This window comes from Giraffa tippelskirchi, chromosome 2 (genome assembly GCF_054371585.1).
Source record: "Giraffa tippelskirchi isolate mGirTip1 chromosome 2, T2T-mGirTip1v1.2.pri, whole genome shotgun sequence".
In the NCBI taxonomy this organism is placed as follows: Eukaryota; Metazoa; Chordata; class Mammalia; order Artiodactyla; family Giraffidae; genus Giraffa; species Giraffa tippelskirchi.
In genome coordinates, this window is record NC_137276.1 from 74355097 (window position 1) to 74374852 (window position 19756).

At 39.9% G+C, this 19756-nt stretch overlaps 1 long non-coding RNA gene across 1 annotated transcript in view; it reads left to right on the forward strand.

Moving 5' to 3' along the window:
• Positions 1-17427, forward strand: part of LOC145537976 (uncharacterized) — a 71673-nt gene extending 54246 nt beyond the window's left edge. The window contains exon 4 of the long non-coding RNA XR_014076547.1: positions 16820-17427. This is a non-coding gene — a long non-coding RNA (uncharacterized LOC145537976). The remainder of the gene's footprint in view (positions 1-16819) is intronic.
• Positions 17428-19756: the final 2329 nt, after the last annotated feature.

The following is a 19756-nucleotide window of genomic DNA, read 5'->3' on the forward strand; positions in this document are numbered from 1 at the left end:
GGAAATTTGATTTGTCTTTTTATTTGAATGGTTGCCGTATCAAGTTCTTCATCAGTTCTGCCTTGGTTTGGGTTGCTGTAACAAAAATACCAGAGACAGTGTTCAGTTCAGTTCAGTCGCTCAGTCGTGTCCGACTCTTTGCGACCCCATGAACTGCAGCACTCCATGCCTCTCTGTCCATCACCGACTCCCGGAGTCTACCCAAACCCATGTTCATCGAGTCGGTGATGCCATCCAACCATCTCATCCTCTGTCGTCCCCTTCTCCTCCCGCCCCCAATCCTACCCAGCATTAGGGTCTTTTCCAATGAGTCAACCCTTCGCATGAGGTAGCCAAAGTATTGGAGTTTCAGCTTCAACATCAGTCCTTCCAATGAACACCCAGGATTGATCTCTTTTAGGATGGATTGATTGGATCTCCTTGCAGTCCAAGGGACTCTCAAGAGTCTTCTCCAACACCACAGCTCAAAAGCATCAATTCTGCGGCGCTCAGCTTTCTTCACCATCCAACTCTCACATCCATACATGACCACTGGAAGAACCATAGCCTTGACTAGATGGACTTATGTTGGCAAAGTAATGTCTCTGCTTTTAAATATACTATCTAGGTTGGCCATAACCTTCCTGCCAAGGAGTAAGTGTCTTTTAATTTCATGGCTGCAGTCACCATCAGCAGTGATTCTGGAGCCCAAAAAAATAAAGTCTGACACTGTTTCCACTGTTTCCCCATCTATTTCCCATGGAGTGATGGGACCAGAAGCTATGATCTTAGTTTTCTGAATGTTGAGCTTTAAGCCAACTTTTTCACTGTCCTCCTTCACCTTCATCAAGAGGCTCTTTAGTTCTTCTTCACTTTCTGCCATAAGGGTGGTGTCATCCGCATATCTGAGGTTATTGATATTTCTTCCGGCAATCTTGATTCCAGCTTGTGTTTTCTCCAGCCCAGCATTTCTCATGATGTACTCTGCATGTAAGTTAAATAAGCAGGGTGACAATATACAGCCTTGACATACTCCTTTGCCTATTTGGAACCAGTCTGTTGTTCCATGTCCAGTTCTAACTGTTGCTTCCTGACCTGCATACAGGTTTCTCAAGAGACAGGTCAGATGGTCTGGTATTCCCATCTCTTTCAGAATTTTCCACAGTTTATTGTGATCCACACAGTCAAAGGCTTTGGCATAGTCAATAAAGCAGAAATAGATGTTTTTCTGGAACTCTCTTGCTTTTTCGATGATCCAGCGGATATTGGCAATTTGATCTCTGGTTCCTCTGCCTTTTCTAAAACCAGCTTGAACATCTGGAAGTTCACGTATTGCTGAAGCCTGGCTTGGAGAATTTTGAGCATTACTTTACTAGCATGTGAGATGAGGGCAATTGTGTGGTAGTTTGAACATTCTTTGGCATTGCCTTTCTTTGGGATTGGAACGAAAACGGACCTTTTCCAGTCCTGTGGCCACTGCTGAGTTTTCCAAATTTGCTGGCATATCAAGTGCAGCACTTTCACAGCATCACCTTTGAGGAGTTGAAATAGCTCAACTGGAATTCCATCACCTCCACTAGCTTTGTTCGTAGTGATGCTTTCTAAGGCCCACTTGACTTCACATTCCATGATGTCTGGCTCTAGGTGAGTGATCACACCATTGTGATTATCTGGGTCATGAAGATCTTTTTTGTACAGTTCTTCTGTGTATTCTTGCCACCTCTTCTTAATATCTTCTGCTTCTGTTAGGTCCATACCATTTCTGTCCTTTATCGAGCCCATCTTTGCATGAAATATTCCTTTGGTATCTCTAATTTTCTTGAAGAGATCTCTAGTCTTTCCCAATCTGTTGTTTTCCTCTCTTTCTTTGCACTGATCGCTGAGGAAGGCTTTCTTATCTCTCCTTGCTATTCTTTGGAACTCTGCATTCAGATGGGAATATCTTTCCTTTTCTCCTTTGCTTTTTGCTTCTCTTCTCTTCCCAGCTATCTGTAAGGCCTCCTCAGACAGCCATTTTGCTTTTTTGCATTTCTTTTCCATGGGGATTTTCTTGATCCCTGTCTCCTGTACAATGTCACGAACCTCTGTCCATAGTTCATCAGGCACTCTGTCCATCAGGTCTGGTCCCTTAAATCTATTTCTCACTTCCACTGTATACTCATAAGGGATTTGATCTAGGTCATACCTGAATGGTCTAGTGGTTTTCCCTGCTTTCTTCAATTTAAGTCTGAATTTGGCAATAAGCAGTTCATGATCTGAGCCACAGTCTGCTCCTGGTCTTGTTTTTGCTGACTGTATAGAGCTTCTCCATCTTTGGCTGCAAAGAATGTAATCAATCTGATTTTGGTGTTGACCATCTGGTGATGTCCACGTGTAGAGTCTTCTCTTGTGTTGTTGGAATAGGGTGTTTGCTATTACCAGTGCGTTCTCGTGGCAAAACTCTATTAGCCTTTGCCCTGCTTCATTCTGTACTCCAAGGCCAAACTTGCCTGTTACGCCAGGTGTTTCTTGACTTCCTACTTTTGCATTCCAGTCCCCTATAATGAAAAGGACATCTTTTTTGGGTGTTAGTTCTAGAAGGTCTTGTTGGTCTTCATAGAACCGTTCAACTTCAGCTTCTTCGGCGTTACTGGTCGGGGCATAGACTTGGATTACCATGATATTGAATGGTTTGCCTTGGAAACGAACAGAGATCATTCTGTCGTTTTTGAGATTGCAGCCGAGAGGGGCTAGGCAGCAGCAGAGACAGTGTAGCTTAAACAATAAACTTATTTCTCACAATTTGGAATTCAGAGACTAGAGTGTAAGAATGGTGGGGTTCTTTGTGAAGGCTCTTTTCCTGGATCACAAAAGACTGTCTCTTTGTATCTTCAATTGGTAGTGAGAGAGGAAGCAAGATTGCTTCTGTCTCTTTTCATAAGGGTGCTAATTTCATCATGAAGGCTCCATCCTCAGGAACTAAATACCCCCCAAAGACCCCACTTCAAAATAGCATCACATTTGGGATTAGAGTTTCAACATGTGACTTTTGAGGGATACAAACATCCAGTCCATAGTAAGTACTCTAGAAAAAAAGAAAAAATAGGCTACATGGTAAAGATTACTGCACAGGAAGCTTTGGAGCCTATTGAAAAGAAAGAAGGAATCATCAACTAGCAATATTCAACAGTGGGATCAGCTATGTTTCCAATACTGAACCTCTCATCATTGAAGGTGACCATGGGGATGCTGAATAGCTATTGATCAGTGATACTAGATTGGCTGCCTGCAAAGAAATGTTAGAGTATGTGAGAAGCCCCATCCTTCTACAGGATCATATTTCCTTTATTCCAGGCAGTCTGAAGGGCTCAACTCTGTAAGGATAAGATTGTATGTACAAATCATGCATAAATTTAAATGATAAGATAAGAGTAGAAACAAAATCACTTTTGGTGTGTACAACTGTTAGGTTCAACCTTTCAATTATCAAAATAGCAGCAGCTCTTTTGCTATGCCAGATACAAGAAGTATTTTAATTCTAGAAACAGAAGCTCTGTAAGCTTGAAAGTCATCAGTGAGAATGGTCAGGGTTTTTACATTGGTGGTGTGAATTCCATATCCCATCTCAGAAAGGAAGCCATGAGGAAGCCTAGGGAAACAAGGAATGGTGTGTAACATACTTGATTAACTGAACTGTGTTCCTTTCTGTGTAGAGTCTAATCAGTCTGTATATGAAAGCATTGCATAATGTAGTCTAGAAGCAAGCAAACATAAATCACCACTTTGGCAACAAACCAACACAATCAGGAAGGAAACATAGAGATAATTCTTAGGTAGTAGAATAATAGCATAATCCAAGATGACTTTATGTTATTCCAGAGACAGAATGGGGTTGAGCATTATTCCTAAATACTGCAATATCTGCAAAGGTGAGATGATCATTATAAATCAGAATATTACAAAGAAAAGAAAAGAGCTGTAGCTAGAGACAGATGCTCCAATTAGCAAGATATCCATTTCCAAATTATTATGTTTTCAAATAAATTCTGACATGTAATTTCAGAACATTGGAAAAATAATACTAAACCAGCCCAAGTAGAAACAGGAAGTAAATCTTGGCAGAGCTGTACACCCTCAGCATATTATTAATAATTCATTCTGTTGCTGAGAAGGGAAGGGGGGAAGGGTGGTGGTGAACAGAATGAGTTTCAAAAACCAGCCTTGGACTTGAGATGGTTTTCCCAAACTTGGAGTTACAAATCAAAACTGGCTAAGTCAGGAAAAAAAAAAAAAGTTCTGTAATTTCTAAAGCAGATAGTTCAACCAGTTAGTTTAAATGGATCTATAAGGACCCTCATGTTCCAAAGTATCAAATACAGCTGAAGAGTCCTATGAGCTTAATTTTACCCTCTGGTACACGGCACACATCATTATGCATCTTGGAAAAATCTTTACAGTTCCTACAAGCAGACATAAAACTCTGTTTTCTTTTCAGTAAGTCCATTCATGCTAGCCAGTTGGGACCGTTGGAAGCCCATAAAAATATTAACCCTACTTCCATCCTTTCCAACTCTTCAAACACATAAACCATATTTTCAAAGAGAAAGAGGACATGGTGATGCACATGTATTGACCACAATAAGCTGCTGTCTTGGTGAAGCAGAGGAAAGAGTAGGAACAGGGAAGTGTATTTCCAAATATCCTAAGTAAGAATCAGGCTTCCCTGATAGCTCGGTTGCTAAACAGTCATCTGCAATGCAGGAGACCCTGGTTCGATTCCTGGGTCAGGAAGGTCTGCAATCAGCTGCTCTGCTTCCTACAGAAGCAGTCTTCTAGAATCATCTCAATCCTATGAAATAAGATTCTGTGAGGGTTGGGTCTGCATTTTAAATAATCTTACTAGGGATTTTAGCACAGTATCTTTTGAGTATCATAGGTTTAGGTGGAAGTATGAGGATTCCCTTCTCCAGCATCTTCCAGTTATAAAATCAATATTAAAGGAGAGTGCTGGGAGTAAAAACATCCAAGGGAGGTGAGATGAGGAAGAAAAACACCAAGAATGACAAGTTTGAAGATCAAATAATTTGAAGTCTGAATGCCTGAGTACTGACTAACATATGACATTTGTAGGCATAAGCTATTGAAATCAAAAGCAATGGTTTGGGGATAGAATAAGGGAGGGATATAAAATGGCTGTGTTCTGAAGCTGTCATTTATGTCAGCCTATTGCCTGTCACTGGAAATAAGCTGAGAATCCCCTTTGTATAACACAGCAATGAATCTTAGAAATTCTTACAAGCATGTTTAAGTGCCATTTGAAACTCAGCTGAAGCTTTTCTGTGGGAGTTCAGTTTATACAGCTGTTCCCAATGTGATACTAATAATGATGTTTTATACCAGGCAATATTCAAAACCCTTTAGATGTATTATCTCAATTAATCTTTTCCACACTTCTCTGAGGTTGATGCTATTAATCTTCCTGTTTTACAGATGAGGACATGGAGGCCCAGAGACATTAAGTATTTTGCACAAGGTTTCAGGTACTCGACAGCAGAACCAGGCTTTAAGCACAGAGTACTGACTCCAGAGCCTGTACTTTAAACCAGAATGTGTTCTGCCTCAAACTTTGGGGCTACGTTATTTAGCCGAAGTCTGCAAATGTTTTCCATACAAGGCCAGATAGTAAATATTTTAGGCTTTCTGGGACATACAGTCTCTTCCATTACAGCAGAAAAGTCATAGACAAACCATAAATCAATGGGCATGGTTGGGTTCCAACAAAATTTATTTATTTACAAAAAACAGATGGTAGGCTGTGGTTTGCTGTTCTATTATATTTTTTAAAATATCCCCTCCTTCATGGTGATGTAAAAGAACTAGAGGTTAGTATTTTTAAGGGAAGAGTTAAGTGAATAGAAATTTTATATTCCGTATTCTGATGTATTGAAAAATTTCTTTCTGGGGACTTCCCTGATAGTCTAGTGGTTAAGACTCTGCGCTTCCAATCCAAGGGGTGCAGGTTCAATACTTGGCTGGGGAACTAAGATCCCACATGCCATGTAGTGCAGCTTCTCCCCAGTTATTTTTATTAAAAATAATAAAAAATGTCTGCCCCTTTTTACTGTCAAGAGGCAAAAGGGCATTTGCTTAGAAAGACTTTCAGAAGTTGTTATGAGTTTACTTTGAAGTGTTCACACTGTCTCGCCTAGTTGTTCCTGTGATCAGAAATGTGGATTTCTGAGACAGCCCACTGGGCTCCAGGGTGGGCCTTTGCAGAAGAGAAAAGATTTGGCACTTGGAGAATGTAACTCACCTGGGAGAAGATCACACCTTTGATCGAGGCTTCATTGTCTCCCTACTTTAAAAGGGTGTCCATACCAGTCAAAATCAGTGGTTCTGAGGACTAAAATGTTGAACTGGAAGCTTTTTTTGCTTCGCATGCACATATTCCAACTGAACATTGCTTGAAAACACTTGCTTTAAATTTCATCAAAATGAGGCGATCTTTCTAGTCTAAACTCTTTCAGATGGCCTGTTAATGAGTGACTTGCAAATACTAAAATTATTGATAGTGGCTTTCAGAAATCCTCTAAACTCTAGAATTTGGTCTCTCTCCAACTGTGAAGTGGGACTATGACAGCTGCCATACTCCACAGAACTGGGAAGCTGAATCAGAAAACAGACACCCCAAAGTCTTGGTAAGTTCAGAAGGCTAAACAACTCTTGTTGGTAAGTTGTTGTTGTTGTTCACTCGCTAAGTTGTGTCCAACTCTTTGCGACCCCATGGACTGCAGCACCCCAGGCTTTCCCTGTCTTTCACTATCTCCCAGAGGTTGCTCAAATTCATGTCCATTGAGTCAATGATGCCATCCAACCATCTCACCCTCTCTCATCAGCCCCTTCTCCTCTTGCCCTCAATTTTTACCAGCATCAGGGTCTTTTCCAATGAGGCAGCTGTTTGCATCAGGTGGGCAAATTATCGGAGCTTCAGCATCAGTCCTTTTAATGAACATTTAGGGTTGATTTCCTTGCTGCCCAAGGGATTGTAAAGAGTCTTCTCCAACACCACAGTTCAAAAGCATCAATTCTTCGATACTCAGCCTTCTTTATGGTCCAATTTTCACATCTGAACATGACTACTGGAAAAACCATAGCTTTGACTAGATGGACCTTTGTTGGCAAAGTGATGTCTCTGCTTTTAAATACACTGTCTAGGTTTGTCATAGCTTTTCTTCCAAGGAGCAAGCATTTTTTAATTTCATGGCTGCAGTCATCATGCACAGTGATTTTGGAGCTCAAGTAAATAAAAGTCTGTCATGGTTTCTTGTTGGTAAGGGTATTGTGTAAATTGTTAGGGGTCAGGTAATGATACACACTCCCTATGTGTGTACGTGGGCTTGGTAAGCAGATGCAGTAAAGTAGTATTCTAAGTATAAAGCAACACAGGGCAGTATTTCCAACAGTTCATATGAGTTCATTACAGTCATTGTAGAACTGTCTGGAGGGTGTATCTAGGTACTCTGTAAAAGGGGAGTGAAGGCTATCAGACACCCATGATGAAATATGGCAAGAGTGGATGCTGGGTTTGAATCTGCATGCCTCACACTTTCTTATGCAAATAGTTATCTGTGATTTTTAAGAAAAGATGTAAAAGAAGGAGTATGTTGTCATTCCAGCAAACCTGGAAGAAGTTGAGCTGTCCTATGAAAGGAGTTGACAGAATGAGTCCTTTCCCTTGCTTTTTATAAGCTTTGCTTTTGGAAATGTGAGTATTTATGTGGACAATGGCATGAATTTTTCTAGTAACCAGCAACTATTAGGTAATACTGGGGAACTTGACAGTCACATAAAGAAAACAAACAGGAACTTCCCTAGCGGTACAGTGGTTAAGACTTTGTCTTCCATGCAGGATATGCAGGTTCAATACCTGGTTAGGGAGCTAAGATCCCACATGCCTCAAGGCCAAAAACCAAAACATAAAACAGAAGCAATATTGTAACAAATTCAATAAATACTTTAAAAATAGCTCATATAAAAAAACTTTAAAAAATAAAGAAAACAAACAGTTGATCCATGTAGCTTTTCAAGGTGTCCACAAATTAGGTTCACAGTTGAACAACTTGAATATATATACATTTGAGTTTGGGGTTCTTTTTCTTCTTATTTCATTCTTTTTTTTGAAAGAGCTTGGATTGAGGAAGGTGAAATAAGTATAATCATGAATAATTATGCAAAAAGTGATATCACCATGGTTGTTCAATAATAAATCCACTTAAATTTTCTGAATAATCCAAAATGTCCAATTCTTATTATAAATGCTCCCTATTTATTGAGCACTTGCTCTACATCAGTAACTGTGTAATGACATCACATAAATTATTTTGCTTATCCAACTTCATCTCTATGAAATAGGCAGTTTTATTTTCCACATTTTTACAGATGAAGAACATGGCCAGCTCAGAAGTGGGATTTCAACCCAAATCTGTTTGATGCCAAAAACCATAACACTTAATCACTAGTTAGAAAAAATACAGGGATAACTAAGGAGTGTGTTTGGTTTATATGGAATTGTAACTAAGGGAAGACAGCTCATGAGCAACTTCGATGGTATAATTAAGGGCAAGGGGAAGACATCATTTTTCTTTTCTTGGAGAAGAACACAAGAGGTCACGGTGAAGGCACTTTCCCATCTGAGGTCCCCAGACCAGTGCAAACATTTCCACTTCAGACCTTCCTTTGCTGCTCTATGGAAATGAACACCTGCACATTCTTTATTCTTTCTGCATTCTGCTTGATCCTGTCACATGACCTGTCCAATTATGAAATTTCCTATTTACATGCATTTTGTTTTGTGTTTATTTTGCTCATTACACTGTGAACTCCATGAGACCTGACTCCCAATTGGCTTTGTTTCCCATGCCACCCTAGCATATCCCATACCTCCAGACACATAGTAATAGTAAGCACACAGAACCCAGTAGTAGTAATAACCTTGACTGAGCACTTGCTGTGGGCTAGGTATCCTTCCAAACACTTTACATACATTATCTCATTTAACTTCACCGTGACTCTCTGCTTACTTTAAACTCAGAGGGAGGAGATGGTTATGGTCTGTATAGTTCTTTCACCCATCACTGGCTCTTTTCATCCTCTATCCTGTGGCTCCACTGCCTGCCATGTATGTGTTTTATCACCAAGTCCACCACAAAACTGTTACTTATTCTTGCTTATTATATATATTTATATATTGTTATCTATTAACAACATATAAATAGATATCTATCAACAATATGGTTTCCCTGGTAGCTCAGCTAGTAAAGAATCCACCTGAAATGCAAGAGACCCTGTTTCCATTCCTGGGTCAGGAAGATCTGGTGGAGAAGGGGTAGGCTACCCACTCCAGTATTCTTGGGTTTCCCTGGTGGCTTAGACGGTAAAGAATCCACCTGCAATGTGGGAGACCTGGGTTCGATTCCTGGGTTTGGGAAGATCCCCTGGAGAAGGGAACGGCTACCCATTCCAGCATTCGGCTTGGAGGATTCCATGGCAGGCTACAGTCCATGGGAGTTGCAGAGTCAGATACCACTGAACAACTTTCACATCACTTCACTTCATTAACACACACACAACCAGAGAGCTTTATCCTTTCTATTGTGAAGCTGGGATACTTTTAAAAAAAATTAATTTATTTTAATTGGAGGCTAACTACTTTACAATATTGTAGTGCTTTTTGCCATACATTGACATGAATCAGCCATGGGTGTACATGTGTCCCCCATCCTGAACCCCCCTGCCACCTCCGTCCCTATTCCATCCCTCAGGGTCATCCCAGTGCACCAGGCCTGAGCACCCTGTCTCATGCATTGAACCTGGACTGGTGATCTGTTTCACATATGATATTATACATGTTTCAATGCTAGTCTCTCAAATCATCCCACCCTCACCTTCTCCCACAGAGTCCAAAAGTCTGTTCTTTACATCTGTGTCTCTTGCTGTCTCACATATAGGGTCATCGTTACCATCTTTCTATATTCCATGTATATGCATTAATATACTGTATTGGTGTTTGTCTTTCTGACTTACTTCGCTCTGTTTAATGGGCTCCAGTTTCATCCACCTCATTAGAACTGATTCAAATGCATTCTTTTTAAATAGCTGAGTAATATTCCATTGTGTATATGTACCACAGCTTTCTTATCCATTCATCTGCTGATGGACATCTAGGTTGCTTCCATGTCCTGGCTATTGTAAACAGTTCTGCAATGAACATTGGGGTACATGTGTCTCTTTCAATTCTGGTTTCCTCAGTGTGTATGCTCAGCAGTGGGGTTTCTGGGTCATATGGCAGTTCTATTTCCAGTTTTTTAAGGAATCTCCACACGGTTCTCCAAAGTGGCTGTACTAGTTTGCATTCCCATCAACAGTGTAAGAGGGTTCCCTTTTCTCTGCACCCTCTCCAGCATTTATTGTTTGTAGACTTTTGGATAGCAGCCATTCTGAGTGGCGTGAGATGGTACCTCATTGCGGTTTTGATTTGCATTTCTCTGATAATGAGTGATGTTGAGCATCTTTTCATGTATTTGTTAGCCACCTGTATTCTTCTTTGGAGAAATGTCTGTTTAGTTCTTTGGTCCATTTTTTGATTGGGTCGTTTATTTTTCTGGAATTGAGCTGCAGGAGCTGCTTGTATATTTTTGAGATTAATTCTTTATCAGTTGCTTCATTTGCTATTATTTTCTCCCATTCTGAAGGCTGTCTTTTCACCTTTATTATAGTTTCCTTCGTTGTGCAAAAGCTTTTAAGTTTAATTAGGTCCCATTTGTTTATTTTTGCTTTTATTTCCATTACTTTGGGAAGTGGGTCATAGAAGATCCTGTTGTGGTTTATGTTAGAGAGTGTTTTGCCTATGTTTTCCTCTAGGAGTTTTATAGTTTCTGGTCTTAACATTTAGATCTTTAATCTATTTTGAGTTTATTTTTGTGTATGGTGTTAGAAAGTGTTCAAGTTTCATTGTTTTACAAGTGATTGACCAGTTTTCCCAGCACCACTTGTTAAAGAGATTGGGCTACTTTTTAAAATATTTATTTCTTTCAGATTGCTTAACTACTCTGGCTAGCATGCTCCTATTTTCTAATATTTATTTATTTAACCACACAGAATGTTGGATCTTACTTCCCTGACTAGGGTTCAAACCCACTGCACCCCCCTGCTGTGGAAGCACAGATTCTTAACCACTGAACTGCCAGGGAAGTCCTAGAAGCTGGGCTATTTTTATTGAACAAACTTCAGATAATACTAGCCATATCCATGAAACTGATTGCAAATCACTTTTATATACCAGCTGAAAAAGGGAGAAAATGAACTCAGCTTCTGAGAAAGAAAAACATCTAGAAAGGAATGAATCAAGTTATTTAATATAAATCTACTGGGTTGCTGGTTTATTAATATCCCCATGCTTGGGAAGAATAAAAGTAAATTCAAGATTCAGTCTCACCATGAAGTAGTTGACAGTTTTTAAAATTAAAGGCATGAGCATTTTTGAGAATCTTTTGAGCAGATGGGTCCCATGTCCCTTGAGGCTTGCACAGAACTCTGGACTTGCACAATAAGTCAACTTGCTGGTAAAAGAGGTGTGTAGGGATCCATGGTGTTTAGCTTGGTAAATCTGGGCCACAACAGCTACCCAATGAACATATGGGGGGAAATAGCTTTGATGACTAACAGCAAATGTTTAATATAATCTTACATTATCATAGAATTTAATGGAAAAATAGGAGCTAAGCAAGATTCTAGGTTAGAAGAGCTGGGAGTGATAAGAAGAGAGGCAAAAGTTAGGTAAACATTAGATAAATCTGAACTGGTTCAAGAACAGAAGGTGGAATTAATAATAGAGTATTGTACCTAGTAAATAGTCAATAAACATCTCTTTTGACTAATTTGATTTCGAGTGCTTATGAGAAGAAATGGCCTCCCTCTCCACCCACATGTCAGTACAAGTCTTTCACTCAAGCAGAAGAAAAGATTAGCTGTTTATTTTTAATCATCCTTGAAAACAAGGCTCATGCAAGAGATTGCTTTATTCTCTTATCTTCCCATACCATCCCACACTTTGGCCATCATAAATCACTCTCTCTCTCTTCCTCTGTTCTCTGCCCAGGGTCCTGTGACTTTCATTCTTAGACACGTCTATGCCATATGGGTAAAAGAACCAAGTGAGAAGTCATTTCCTTTATCTGTTCTTATAAAGAGCCCAGAAACATGAGACAGGATCTAAGGAAGTTTACACAGGAAATGAATGATGTATTAAATATTTGGGTGAGGGGCTAAAGCAGAGACCGTGACTTAGATTAGAAGTATCACCATAAGGGAGAGTCTTGTTATTAAGAGGTAATAATTAGAATTTGTTTAAGATATAATTAGTTTGCTTTGCCTTTCACTTACTTAAAGAAAATCAATTAAGAGCCAGTAAAAGGCATGAATCGAAGAGTCAAAATCCTCCCACTGAAAATGTTCAGTGGTCACTGATAGATGTTATGCCAAAGATATTTTTTGTCATGTTTCTGACACACTGAAAAGCAACAAAGCTCTGAACCAGACTTGCCATATAAGAGCTGTTCTCTCTGCTTTCCCAAGATGAAAATCTGGAAGGGCTTTTGGAATTTTTTTTTTTAAATCATAGTGAATCTCTTTTTAAAAAAAAAAAAAAAATTAATTTGGCTGCTCTGGGTCTTCATTGCTGTGCTCTGGCTTTCTCCAGTTGCAGCCAGCAGGGGCTACTCTCTACTTGTGGTGTACAGGCTTCTCATTGCAGTGGCTTCTCTTGCTGCGGAGCACAGGCTGTAGGGCGCAGGCTCAGTAGTTGTGGTGCATAGGCTTAGTTGTTCCTTGGCATATGGGATCTTCCCAGAACAGGGATCAAAACTGTGTCCCCTGAATTGGCAGGCAGATTCTTAACCCCTGGAACACCAGGGAAGTCCTGTGGAGGAGTTTGATTTATTGGAGTGTGCAAGGGACAAGGGGTATTGATAATGTCTTTGACCATTGGTTTCCAAATTACCTAGGTAGGGTGCAGAGATTTAATTGCTTAACTTGGCTAGAGAACAAATACAAAATATATGATCATAGCCTTTTTTAGACCAAAAACCTGAATGTTTGCCCCAAGGCACATACCACCACTCTGTACCTTAGGATAGGTGGAAGAAAGGCAGAAGAGTAACCCCAAGGAGAAGAGCTTTCCCAGGAAAGTATTTACCTACTCTACATCCTTGATAGCTATAATCTCTAGCTAGTCCATATTATCCAAAAATAATGTTCTCCTTCCATCTCTTTCTCTTATTCTTTTCCTCAATCTCTCCCTTCAGAACAGTTATGAAGACTCCATAATCCTACAATACATTTTTTGTATGTTTGTCTCCATTCCTCCCCATTGCTGTCTCCTCCTCCTTTTTAGGTTAGCAACTGTGATAAGATCTGTGTATATTTGACACAGACTGGTTCCAAATTGGCAAAGGAGTACGTCAAGGCTGTATGTTGTCACCCTGCTTATTTAACTTATATGCAGAGTACAAAAGCTGAGCGCCGAATTGATGCTTTTGAACTGTGGTGTTGGAGAAGACTCTTGAGAGTCCCTTGGACTGCAAGGAGATCAAACCAGTCCATCCTAGGGGAAATCAGTCCTGAATATTCACTGGAAGGACTGATGCTGAAGCTGAAACTCCAATACTTTGGCCACCTGATGCGAAGAACTGACTCATTTGAAAAGACCCTGATGCTGGGAAAGATTGAAGGCAGAAGGAGAAGGGGACAACAGAGGATGAGATGGTTGAATGGCATCACCGACTTGATGGACATGAGTTCGAGTAAACTCTGGGAGTTGGTGACGGACAGGGAGGCCTGGCTTGGAGTCAGACATGACTGAGCGACTGAACTGAACTGAATATTTGGCAAGGTTAAATTTATAGTGAAATAGTTGACTATTTTTGGAAATTGAACAGGGCCTGAAGGATATATAGATGTATAACAAATACTTTGGAAAGAATCAGAAAAATATGAGACTAAGCAGACTCATAAATTAAGCATCGGTCAATATTACAATTCCGTTTTGGTGGACAACTGTTGAAACAAGAGTGTTTTCTGGAATAGTTGGATTCTTTAGTGGCCTGGGAAGGAAAAGAGTATTTTAGGGGGTGGGGACAGTATGCAATTACTTTAGAATCACTTCGTTTCTAACCATGGAGAAAAGGACTGAGTTTACTTTAAAAACACACACACTAAAATATTATTACTTTAATGGAAACTCAATCTTCCTTTTCTTGGTGGACATCAGAAAGGGTTAGGGAATTCTTCCTTTGATTCTGTATTACTTTCTAGAGCATTTGGCAGCAGCCTCAGTAATCTCATACTGGTAAAGGAAACTTGAGAGACCTGGTCAAGGGAGAGAGTGGGGGCTCTGAGAATCTGCATGCCTTGCATGATGGCGCACTCCCAGGATGCCCGGCTCAGGAGGAGAAGAGGACCAGATTTGAAGTGAGGACAGAGTGGATAGTTCAACCTTCACTTCATGAGGAACTCTTACATGAGATTCCTATTCACTCTGAGCCTGTTTCCGCCTGTGAAAAACTGGTGATTCTAGAAAGGCTCTGATGAGGATGAAAAAAGAGCTGTGTACATTTTAAAGTACTATGCATCTATGAAGTATGCAGATGGTAACACATATGAAGTAATTTAGATGGGAGCTTCTAATGTAGTTCTTTCTGGCTTTTTCTCCAAGTGAAATATTCAGCCAGGATCTGGTGCTGGATTCTCTGCAGAGAAATGGGTCTGTGCCCATGAGTGCACACATACACACACACACATTTTATATGCAGATGACTTCATATCCTGTCTACCTCTGTCAATGACAGCACAGCATAGTGGAGTGAGCATGGACTGGTAGACCTGGGTTAAGGTTCCAGCCCTGCTTCTTACTAGAACCTTGAATTTAGGTAAGTTACTTAACATCTTTGAGCTTCAGTTAAATTTCTTCAACTCTAATACAGAGATTACACCCACCTAATACATCTTGGTACGTGATAAGATTATGTATAAGTTTCCCAATAAATGGGAGGAGTAGTAGTTTTCATTATTTTTTTGATCACCTTTGTTTTCCACAGCCCTGAGGTTCTGACTGACTGTATGCCTTGAAAGATTCTACTGTTGGGGAACTTGGAATGATGCGTGGATAACAATGGGCCCAGGGGGATTTTCAATTTTTGTCAATTTAGAACAAAGAAAATTTTAGCAAATATTTAACCCCACCATTGAAAATGTTCCCATCTAATTTGGGAACATTTAGTAGTCATAACCACTGAAACTGTTTTTACTGGAAAGGATAGATAAAAATGCTTAGCAGGCTGACAAATGCAGTAAATCTAATTTAACATTTTTAAGACAGAACTCTTATCTGGGTAATGTCGATCATTTAGACTTTCATGGAGAAATAAATTTGTATTTTGTTTAGGATAAATATTATGAAGTCAGTTAGGCCCAACATGAAGCAGTATATTGCTGGAGTATTTTGCCTTGCTGGATTGTCAGTCTCCTGGACTTCAGTATCATTTCCCCTGTTGTGAATATACCCTAGTTTATTGTAACCACTCTTTTCTTAAGGGCAATTTCTGTCTTGTTTTTTCTTTTAAATTGTTTCTTTTCCCAAGGTTCTGATGTTAGTGTAACATCTAACATAATTTGGATTCCCCTTTTGCATTTGGTTTTTAACAATCACATCCAGATGTGGTTTGCATTATAGCCTAATTCTCATTCAATAAGGTTTGGATATTTCAGAATATTTTACTATCAAAAGTGTCTTTCACATTCCTTTCAGATCACAGTGATTTATGTTTTCCCATAATCTATTTGACTCCAACATAGGGTCACAACACTGAAGAGGACTTTAGAGATCATTTAGTCCAATCTCTTGGGTTAGAGATGAGGAAACTGAACCCCTGGGTTCACTCCAGTGCTAGTAATACAGCCAATATTTAGCAAATCTAGGACGAAACCATAGATCTCATTTCCTCCAGGTCACTGCAAGCTTGAATACTACATGGTTGATCATTAAAATACTTTTGAACTTATTAAAAAACCATTTCTTTTATTGATACACAATATTCTAAATCCAACCCAGAAAAATGTTCCAAAATCCCTAAGAATGACTTGAAACTGAAGTTGTTCTATTGTGACTTTTCTTAAAATACATAACTTTTAAATCAAATCATTACTTGCGTGCTTCTGAATTTGAAACAAACTTGTACTTCTTCAACTTCTGCGTTCTTAGAACATTTTAAACAAAGAAGTCAGGTTTTAAGCAGTAAGTCTTTTCCGTTTAAGTAGTTTCCGAATGTAAAGTCTGTAAATGGGGAGAAGTGAAGTCATCCATATATCATATGTCATTTAGGGGTATACGTAGAACTTTAATACTTTTCTCACTGGAAAAAGAAAGGTTTAAAATTTAATTCATGTGGGAAGGAAAAACCAAGAAGAACTAAATCTTCTGTTAAACAAGACCAAACAGAGTATAATTTAGAAAATGTATACTGTAAATGCTAGTGCATAAAATGCCTCCATTTTAATCACAATCTACTTTTGATTTAACTGGTATTGAAATAAGGAATGCAAGGCAAGTTAAAAGCCTTTTTTTTTTTTTTAATGGATGTCTGCCAATTACTAGTAATTGAGTAATTATTTTTCCCATAAGACACTCTGGCCCATTGGAATGTGGTTTAATATAATAATCAGATTCAAAGAAGTTCTGATGCCAACACTGTATAGAATTTGGTCATGATGTTCTTTTTGGTGACATACTAATCCCCCTTTTTTTTAGGCCATGCCTTGAGGCTTGCGGGTATCCTGACCAGGGAAATAACCAGATCTTACCACTGCAAGAAAGTTTATAAATGACAAGGGAAGAAAGAACAGGGAGAACACCTCGAGGGAGAGGTGCACCATGCCACAGGAGGCAATGACCCCCAAGGACTGGGGTACAGAGTTTTTAAGGCAAGGTCATTTCATAATCCAAGGTGTCATTGATTGACAGTCTTGATAGACAGCTGCAGGTTATATAACAAGACGTTCCACCATGCATGTCCTTCCCATAATTCAGTCTGTTATAATTAGATGTGTGTATTCATGGAATACTTATGAGCAGTTAATGAGTCCAATGTCTGCCGAAGATTACTTAACTACAGGATAGTGTGAAGTGTGCTCATGTGCTAGAGTAGGGAAAGTTCCACCAGTGGGCGGGTGGGGAATAATTCCGGCCCCCTGACTACTTTAGAGTATTGGTGGGGGCGTATTAGGAGGAGGGCTGGTAAATTGCTTGTTGGGATTAGGCAGCCATTGGATGTTTAGCTTAAGGGGCCGCTTCTCCATGCTCTAGCTTCCTGCCTAACAATATGATGTGCAAACAGTATATTAAACCCTTCATACTATTATCTATTCCTTATCATTTCATTTAGTCCTCATGAAGCCCTTAAAAGTAGGTACTATTATATTCCCTTTTTCAGGAGGATCATTAAGGATTAAAAAGGTTAATGGAAGTGTTCCAGGTTCTATAGCTAACATGTGGTGAAGCTGAGCTTTGAATGCTGTCTGATTTTTAACATTTTTTTGGCTATGCTTGGTCTTCCTTGATGCACTAACTTCCCTCTAGTTGTGGTGTGCAGGCTACTCATTGTGGTGGCTTCTCTTGTTGTGCAGCATGAGGTCTAGGGTGCACAGGCTTTAGTAGTTGCACCACATGGGCTCAGTAATTGTGGCTCCCCGGCTCTAGAGCACAGGCTCAGTAGCTGTGGCACATGGGCTTAATTGCTCTGCAGCATGTGGGATCCTCTCGGATCAGGGATCAAACCCATGTCTCCTGCATTGGCTGGTGGATTCTTGACCACTGAACCACCAGGGAAGCCGTGGCATCTGATTTTTAGACCTGACAGTTTCAGCCCTGTAACACAGTGGCATGTCTAGAGGGCCTTAACAGTTTTTTCCCATGACGGACCAGTTTAGTTGATTCTATGTTTAATGTGAAAGTTGAATTATTTATATCTTCTTGGAATCACCTTGAAGCAAATTTTACTTTACCTAAGATTTCATATCTTTTAGGTGTTTTTTATTAAGCTGAGTGAACTGTGGCATTGAGAATTGTGACAACTGATTTCCAATCCTAGTTCTGTGTTGTTTCTGCAAAAATGACCCAGGGGATCGCCAAAAGATCTGGCAAGCTGAAGGCAAAAGTGTGGTACATCGAACAGTATTTCAAAATCCTTAGCCGATGACTGTCAGCACAGTTTCTAGCATAAGGAGATGATGTCATTTCTAGGGGGCTATGGACGTTGAGCTTGTCTATCTGTCTGTGCCATGGATGTGCTTTATACTCGGAAGGACTGCAGTGACTATAGCACAAGAGTTGTAAAGCATGGGCTTCTGGTTTGGTCAACCAAAACCATGCATGTCAGCCTATTGAACACATATAGTGAAAACTTTAGGAATTGGGTAGGGTTAAAGTTCTGCAATATCCAATATATGATTCAGACCTGGCACCATTAGTCTGAACTATAGGTTGTTCTGGGCCATATAAACAAATTTTCAAATAAGTGTGAGTTTGAGAAATTTGAATAAATTGAGCTATATGTTAGTTTCTTGCCTCTAGATTGAAGGATCAGTACTAGTCTGAGAGTGGGCTCCTTGCAAAAAGATCAGTTATCAAAAATAATAGGCTATAGGGACTTCCCTGGTGGTCCAGTGGCTAAGACTCTGTGCTCCCAATGCAGGGGTCCTGGGTTTGATCCCTGCTTAGGGAACTGGTTCTCACATGCCACAACAGTTTACATCCCACAACTAAGACCTGGTACAGCCAAATAAATAACTAATTTTAAAAATTATAGACTATAATTTACAGAATGATCTTGCTGCCTCACTATTTTATTATCTAATAAACAGCCTGCCAGGCTCCTCTGTCCATGGATTTCCCAGGCAAGAATACTGGAGCGGGTAGCCATTCCCTTCTCCAGGCGATCTTTCTAACCCAGGTCTTCTGCATTGCAGGCAGATTCTTTACGACTGAGCCACCAAGGAAGCCCCAATAAATAGCATGTGTATGGAAAACAAAACAAAACTTTGAGAAGAATACAGTATATCCTCAATTTTGGCTATTCACCTTCACATAGTAAAGATGCTGAAAAGTCTTCACAGCCTTTCTTAACAGTGTTTTCTTGACTTATTTGACTATAAAAATACCCTTTCAGTAACCATTATTAACATGGAACTAGTATTCTGTGGCGGAGAAGGCAATGGCACCCCACTCCAGTACTCTTGCCTGGAAAATCCCATGGATGGAGGAGCCTGGTAGGCTACAGTCCATGGGATCGCTAAGAGTCAGACATGACTGAGCGACTTCACTTTCACTTTTCCCTTTCATGCACTGGAGAAGGAAATGGCAATCCACTCCAGTATTCTTGCCTGGAGAATCCCAGGGACAGCGGAGCCTGATGGGCTGCCGTCTATGGGGTCGCACAGAGTCAGACACGACTGAAGCGACTTAGCAGCAGCAGCAGCAGCAGTATTCTGTGGGAGATAGCAAGGTTCATATGGGAACTGTTAGTTTTGGAATGTGCATCTAGTTCTCTGACCAGGTTCATTCTGGTACAAAATGTCTACTTCCCCCATGTTCCATTGATTTCTTTTTTTTTTTTTTCATTCTGCAAAATAATGAATCCCATATACCTACCACTTTGTAACAACTCTCTAGATTTTGCCATGTTTCTTT